This window comes from Tachysurus fulvidraco, chromosome 24 (genome assembly GCF_022655615.1).
Source record: "Tachysurus fulvidraco isolate hzauxx_2018 chromosome 24, HZAU_PFXX_2.0, whole genome shotgun sequence".
Taxonomy (NCBI): Eukaryota; Metazoa; Chordata; class Actinopteri; order Siluriformes; family Bagridae; genus Tachysurus; species Tachysurus fulvidraco.
This window is the reverse complement of record NC_062541.1, coordinates 18,010,689-18,018,616: the sequence shown is the minus strand read 5'-3', so window position 1 is coordinate 18,018,616 and position 7,928 is coordinate 18,010,689. Positions and strand designations below refer to the sequence as shown.

Sequence of the window (7,928 nt, the reverse complement as noted above, 5' to 3'; positions counted from 1 at the left end):
AGGCCAATGAATTTCGACCAAGATTGAGTCGTAAACATTTGCTCACAACCCAGTTTAATTAGTCAATATTTTAATCCCCAAAGTGCCCCTTCATCTAGATCTAGTTTTATTTGCTAAAAATATGTCACTTTAGATCTAATATTTATATCATATGTTTAAGAATTGTATTTCTGTTGATTTTGATCTTTATCTGGTCTTTCTGGTCCCCTACCTGTAAATGTGAGGGTCCACATGTCTTACTGTCCAAACTTTGTTTATAATAACTGATCTGAATATAAGCATTGTGACTTCACAGTGACTTCAATAGAATAGAATTATACACAATAACAACCTTGTAGAATGACTATGTACGTGATTTGTAACTTTTGTGCTGGAAAACAACTGTGTGCAATATGTTTGGTATGTTAGAAATCAAATAAGATGATCTTGTTCATTAGTGTCGATAAAAGAATGTAAAATTAACACAAAACATGACATCGTCTGATAAATTTTAATTAAAATAAAATTTTACAAAAAAGTTGTATTTACCAATATATAACAGTTTGATAAACAGGTTTAAAGTTTATCACTGGCATGTTTATATATATATATATATATATATAAATATATATATATATATATATATATATATATATATATTTATATATCCTGGGTTTACTTCCATCACATCTTACAGATGTACATACATCTGTAAAAAGTATGCTTGTAGCTATAGCCTCAGGTCACAAGAATTATTTTTACTTTCTGTTCCAGTGGTACGTACTGAATGTGGAAAAAAGGCATTTAAATTTGCTGCTCCCTCTGCCTGGAATTGTTTACAAAGTGCATTAAATCTGAGGACCGTTGGACATTATTAAAAAGCTTTTACATGATTTGGAGAATGAAACTTCAGGCTTTAGGTTTTAATTAGTTTTTTATTGATATTGAAATTTGATAGTTGGGCTGGAAATCTTTAGTCCAATCTGGCAACACTGACATAGACTAAGGATAGCGGAGCTAACAATGAGCAGCACGCCTACAAAAGGAATGGCTAATGTTCATTCAGAGGGAGTCACCAATGTTAAAATAACTACATCAGTGCCTGCCTTTCGTAATAATCTTGTGGTTGATGAAAACAAATATCCATCAGCACACACACACACTCATTATATATATAATGTTAATAATATAATATAATGTATGTATAACATGACGTCCAGTTACAAGCATGACACTACACAGGTAGTAGTAACGGCGACTTTTTACTTAAGTACATGTCAGAGCCCATACTTCTTTACTTTAACTTGAGTAAAAGAGTGTAGTCACTACTTCTACTTTTACTGGAGTCTTTTAAAAAATGAGTATCTGTACTTCTACTTGAGTAAAGGATGTGTGTACTTTTGCCACCTCTGCACATGACAGCCTGGCTGATCTAGCTGCATGTAGTTTCTCAGAGTCAGCCAAAAGGCAGTCTAATGAATCAATAGCAGGTTTATTCAGGATGGGAATAACACTTGCTCTCTTGAAGGTAGTTGGTACATGACCAGATATTATTTCTCCTCTTTATCTCTGCTGATCATAGTTTTCTTTGATTGCTGTGCAACAAATCTGACAGCCAAGGAGCAGGACAAGAAGTCTTCCAGGGTTTAATTAATAAAGGGCAGAGAAGGTCCATGGTTGAGGAAGGAGAGGAAAGTGTCTATGACTGAGTCCAAAGGTAGGTAGGAAAATGAGTCAGGAGAGACAGAGTGGAGGTTTTGACGAGTAAGAGAGAGATGTTGAAATTTGGTTTTATGTAGGATAGGGAGAGTGAGAGTGAAGGATACCAGGTGATGTTTAGAGATGTGAAGTGAGGTAGCAGTCATGTCTGTAGTTGGGGTAGGATGAAAACCAGAACCGGGACATTTCCTACCTTGAGTGTAGGAGTGCACATTTAACATTATTGTGAATGAAATTGCCGAACATTACAATAAAATGCCACATGGACAAAGACATTTTTGTTCCGAAAGTTTTAATTCTCCAAATGTACTTAAAAAATGCAAAGGTGTATGTGAACAATTCTGCTTGCATAGCAGCTGCATGCATGTACATATGGTAATATATAAGTGCCCTAGCATGCCCAGCTTTAAAGGGTGTGCAATGGGTGTGCAGTCATAGTGCTTTCTGTAAGCTGTGCAAATGTTCAGTTGAGGTAGTGGATGAGCTCGTTAGTGCTGTAAGTGCTACAAGCAAGCATAATTGGCATTTAGCTTGTTTGCTAGATTTACGTCTGCATTCACTATTCTGGAGGATGTTTTATAGTCCATGATCGTTCTCGGTCTGTGCCACAGAACAGTTTTGATCTAGATGTATAAAATACACTCAGACTCAGAGGTGGTAGAAAAAGCAAAGAAGCAAAGAAAGAATTTTATTTTGCTGTAGCAAAAGGCATCTTCCATACAGTGTATGGATACAGTGTATATGTGTCTATGCAGTGAAGAGGCAAAAACTAGTGTCTTATCTCTCCCTTTTGTACCCCAGGTATGTTTTTTGTGTGTGTTTTCATGCACACTCCCTGGTTACTAAAGATGTATCCCTTTGAATTATCACCTTAACAGGGCCACATTCCATTTTCAGCTCTTATCGAGCACATGCACACATACTCACCTAAAGTTCCCATTTTTCTAGCACGTACAATGTTATCAGTTGGAACAAGGGCCTCTTGTTCTTTCTCCCTAATCTTTCACACAGAATACTGTAAAAGCACATAACATTATATATAAACATTCGTGATATTTAAAATTTCCACTACATCATTCATATTCCCAGTTGCAAGCCCTGTGCTGTAGGGAGCAGAGAAGGATCTCAGAGCATCAAAGATGGTTTTATCTACCCACGGCCTCTGGTAGGGAAATGTTCAGATGTTGTTCATTTTAAATCCCACAGAGACAATTAAACATGTCAACATGAAGTCATCAAAGCTGTACATGTCCCAGTCTGCATCATCTACAGCATCCTTCAGAGCAGCCACTGATTGGCCTGTCCAGTGTATGACGATTAGTAATTAGCAATGATTCAGCCACACCCCTGAACAATTCCCCCAAAACCCCTTTCTCCTGTCTTTCACTCTAATGACTCCTCTCCAGCCACTGAACACAACCCAGGCTCTTTCAACCAAATTAATCGATAGTCAGCCAATTCAGTCTGATTTCGCGCCAGTATTTTTAAATTAAGAACGATATGAGTCACACTGGACACTCAAAATAAGCAAGGGATCTCCCAATTGTTAAAACCAAAGAACCATAGAAAACGTCTATTTGATGTGGCTCACCATAATCCCATTGCTGGGCATTTGGAGCAAGATAAAATGCGTTTTGGCCAAGCACCTGTGGCTATGTTCAAAGGTAGTGTGTGGCTACTGCAAAAGTGTCATTACACTCATTACCTTTAATACCTTTAGCCCTGCCATGTGGAGGTTGTTGGCAAATTCAGTGACTCTTGTTTTTGGGATTTTCTACACAGTTCCCCCAATGCTTCTGCCATCAACTGCTGTTGTACTTGGCAAACCCAATCCATGTCTGGTTGTTAGCACACTAGTGATTTTTTTTCCTTTTTCATAATCAAATAATTCATTCATTTTTTATAATCATTAAATTCTCATTTTATTTTTTCTTGAAAGTCTGCATATTACTTAAAACAAAATGAGTTTATAAGTGGAACAATTTCCAGACATCTGCAAATTATCAGACAATAGGGAATATTTTTTTCAGTACTGAGCATATATAACAAATTTGATGGGTACAACATCCAATACATGGTGGAGAACAGAGACTCTACATGTTGTCAAATACAATAATGAGTTTCATTTTTGAACAATATGATCATTGCAACCTTACATTTATACCCCAGGGTAACTAGAATTGATGAAAATAAACAGATCTTGTAGACTGGGAATGAATGAAAATATACTGTATATATTTTTCCAATAATAACTATTAGTTAGATTTTGTTAAATCAGGCCTTAATTTGGCATCGTATTATATCTAAAAAAAAATTATATTTTTTTATAAAGGCAAACAAGGATCTCACTTTATGAGCATGCCATTAATTCTGAAATTTAAATGTTGAATCTGAAATATTTTTCATGTAAAATGTCATTTTAAATCAGGCCCAGCTCCAGATGAGATGAGATGAAAGGCGGGCCAAGTGATATTCCAGGTGGGCCGGTCGGGTGGGGGATGGGGGGTTCTTTAATGCTTTAATCTCTCATGTCTATAGTTTTAATACCATATATTTAAACAATTGTTAGGGTTGTTTGTTATTGTTGTGTTTGTGTTCTCTTTCATCATCTCGTGTTCGAGATCCACCTATGGGAAGGGCTCTCCTGAACGCTTCGGATCAGGAGAGGGATGTGTATGACAGTAAGCTTCTAGGGCCTCCTGCCGGCCCGGGGAAGCAGCTCCTGCCCGTCCTCCCTGCATGTGCAAAACACGAGGTATTGCTGGGGAGATCCACTTGATCTAAAACACGGTCTCGCGGGGCTTAAGGTGAAGGATATGGCGGGTCTGGGCATGGGCGACCCCCCCGTGATCGAGCCTTCCATCGCCAGACACCTTAACCCATCCCTGGGCGCGCTGCTCGCCCCACCCAAGCCCGTCCTCCCGGGCAAGATGGATTGTTTCTCCGCATCAATCCATCAGGCGTATTATAAAGCCTCAGCTCTTTCCATTCGAGCTCTCAATGTCTCCTCGCTGTTGTCCGCGTTTCAGGCTGAACTCCTGCTTGATTTGGGCCAGCAGCTGGAGAGTGGGTCGCCATCCCCCGATCTCTGGAAGGAGATCGTCACGGTCAATGACCTCGTCCTCCGCAATGCCCATCAGGCTGTCCAGGCTAGCGGGCGCTCTATGGCTTTGTCGGTGGTCGGAGAACATGCGCTGTGGCTCAACCTATCTGGTCTCCCCAATAGTGAGAAGCGCAGCATCGCTGGGGCGCCAGTTGAGCCGGGTCAAGCTCTTTTCGGCCCAGCCGTTGCGCTGATGCAGCAGCGCTGCGTTGATAAGAAGAAGGAGGACGAGGCCTTCAAACTGTGTCTTCCTAGAAAGCCGGCGCCGGGCCAGACGCCATCTGGGCGGCCGCCTAACACTCCTGCTGCGGGACGCCAGTCCCACTACACTGGCAGGTCCAACAAATCCCGTGGGAAGCCACAGGCTCAGCAGGGTGGGTGGGCCCCCCCCCGATAGGCCCTGGGGTAAGACGTCTTTCACCGCGGCCGCGGCTCGGAGGTCTCCTATCCCCGCTCCTTCTGTTCCGATACATAAGCGGCTGACCTGATGTTCGGCCTCTGGGGGTCTTCAGTCCGCGTTCATGGGCGGCCAGCCCTCTGGACATCCGTTCTACCCTCCAGGTTCACCCGTCCAAGAGACGGAGGGTCTCCTTCGGCGAGGTCAGCCCCTCTCGCTGGCGAGGGTCATCCTTTGTTCCGCACAGGCTTCACCGTCCCCGTGTCGCCCAGAGTGCGTTCCCCAGTCCCAGTAGGGACGGTCGTGGGATCGAGTGCAGAAGCATTGTCACCAAACACCCCCCTTCGCACACCTCTCACATGTTCAATAAAGGCTACGGCCCCAGTTTTTCACAAAAAAAGATGAAAACCTCTGGTTTGGCCACTGGAGAATCAATGAACGGTCCGGCCGGACCGGACCCTGGGGTCCCGCCCTCCCGTGTAGGGACGCTCGGGAGTCACGTGACAGCCTGGCTGTCTGTCTCGGCCCCCGATTGGGTGATTCACACAGTCACGAGGGGTTACAGACTTCTGTTTGTCCAATCACCCCCGCAGTTCAACGGAGTGGTCTGGTCCCACACGGACCAGGGCTCCGCCCACATTCTGAAAGACAAGATCTCATCTCTTCTCGAGAAGGGAGCGATTCGAGTTGTACCCGCGCATCTAAGCGATCAGGGGTTTTATTCTCGTTATTTCCTGGTCCCGAAGAAGGACGGATCTCTCCGTCCTATTCTGGATCTCAGAGTGTTGAACAAACATTTACAGAAATACAACTTCAGAATGTTAACACACGGCTCTCTCATACGTTTGATAAAGCGGAACGATTGGTTTTGCTTGATCGATCTGAGCGATGCTTTTTTCCACATAAGCATCTATCCTCCACACACAAAATTCCTTCGTTTCGCCTACCAAGGCGTATGTTACGAATTCACAGTCCTTCCTTTCAGGCTCGCGCTGAGTCCGCGGACGTTCTGTCCTTGTGTGGAGGCGGGGCTTGCGCCGCTGAGAATAGCGGGTCTCAGGATCCTGACTTACATAGACGATTGGCTTATTATAGCTGATTCGAGAGAGAATGTGATTCAGAACACTGCCCGTGTGCTCTCACACATTGCTGCACTCGGTTTCAGTCAATGTGTTAAAGAGCAATTTCACTCCCGCTCAGGAAGTCATATTCCTGGGTCTGGAGCTGAATTCCTTCGCGATGCACGTGCGCCTAGCGCAGGGGCGCGTCTCTTCATTCATGAACTGTCTATCGCGGTTCAGGGAAGGGGCGCGGATACAGTATCGCACATGTCTCAGATTACAGGGTCTTATGGCTTCGGCTGTCCATGTCTTGCCTCTAGGTCTTCTGAGAATAAGGGCTTTCATGAAGTGGATTTTGTCCCTTCATCTCTGCCCGTTGCGTGATCTTTTCCGCTTTGTCTCGGTGACGCGCGTGTGCATGGCCGCGCTGCGCCACTGGAGAGCTGCGGAGTTTTACGCACATGGGACCCCTCTCGGGGCGGTCATGATGCGGGAAGTGGTCACGACAGATGCCTCCTTGACAGGGTGGGGAGCCACTCAAGAGGGCAGATCAGTGAACGGTGTGTGACCGATCTCACTTCGCTCAGCCCATATAAATTACTTGGAGCTCCTCACTGTGTGGAAAGCTCTGATGCATTTCTCACCCCGCCTTCGGGGGCATCATGTGCTGGTACGCTGCGACAATACGACAGCTGTAGCATATATCAACCATGAAGGCGGCATGCACTCCTCCAGGCTTCACGCTCTGGCTCACAAGCTGTTGGTATGGAGCACGTGGCATTTTCTGTCGTTACGGGCGACTCACGTCCCGGGCCTTTTGAACAGGGGTGCAGACCTTCTGTCGAGGGGGAACCCTCTGTACAGAGAGTGGAGGCTACACCCCCAGATAGTGGGACTGCTCTGGGAGAGGTTCGGCCAGGCTGCCGTTGATCTCTTCGCCTCGCGCGAAAAGCCCACTGTCCTATGTTCTTCTCGCTTCGGGACGAGGACGCCCCCCTCGGCATGGACGCTCTGGCTCATCCATGGCCCAGTGCGCTGCTCTATGCTTTCCCTCCGCTCTGCCTGATATCCCCGACCCTGGCCAGGGCCACGGTGCAGGGTTTATCTCTGATCCTCATAGTCCCCAGATGGCCCAAGGCACCTTGGCTAGCGGAGATAATTCCTCTTCTGTATGCGGAGCCGTGGCCCCTCCCGTTGCATACGGACCTCCTGACCCAGGCGAACGGGGAGATTTTTTATCCTCACCCGGTCAGGGTGGCTCTCTGGGCCTGGCCCGTGAGAGGGCGAATTTGAGCACGCTGGGGTTTCCCCCCCTGTGTTATCGCCACGATTCAGAGTGCCAGGGCCCCTTCCACACGCTCTCTCTATGATTGCAAATGGCGTGTGTTTGAGTCGTGGTGCGAGGAGCACCAGCTCGTCTCGTATCTGTGCTCAGTCACTGATATTCTGGGTTTTTTACAGGGCCTTATCGATCGTGGCAGGTCTTTTTCGACAATTAAGGTCTATTTGGCGGCTATCGCTGCATGTCACGCTGGTTTCGGCGACACTACGGTGGGGCAGAACCCCCTTATCCATAGATTTATGAGGGGCGCGCGCCGCTCCCTGCCGGTCGCCAGGAGTGTAGTCCCGGATTGGGATCTCTCCATGGTGCTGGAGGTGTTGGCCCAAC

The 7,928-nt window shown here is 45.8% G+C and overlaps 1 pseudogene; it reads left to right on the top strand.

Moving 5' to 3' along the window:
• The first annotated feature begins 3,325 nt into the window (after window positions 1-3,325).
• On the top strand, window positions 3,326-7,552 carry LOC113640003 (annotated as a pseudogene).
• Window positions 7,553-7,928: the final 376 nt, after the last annotated feature.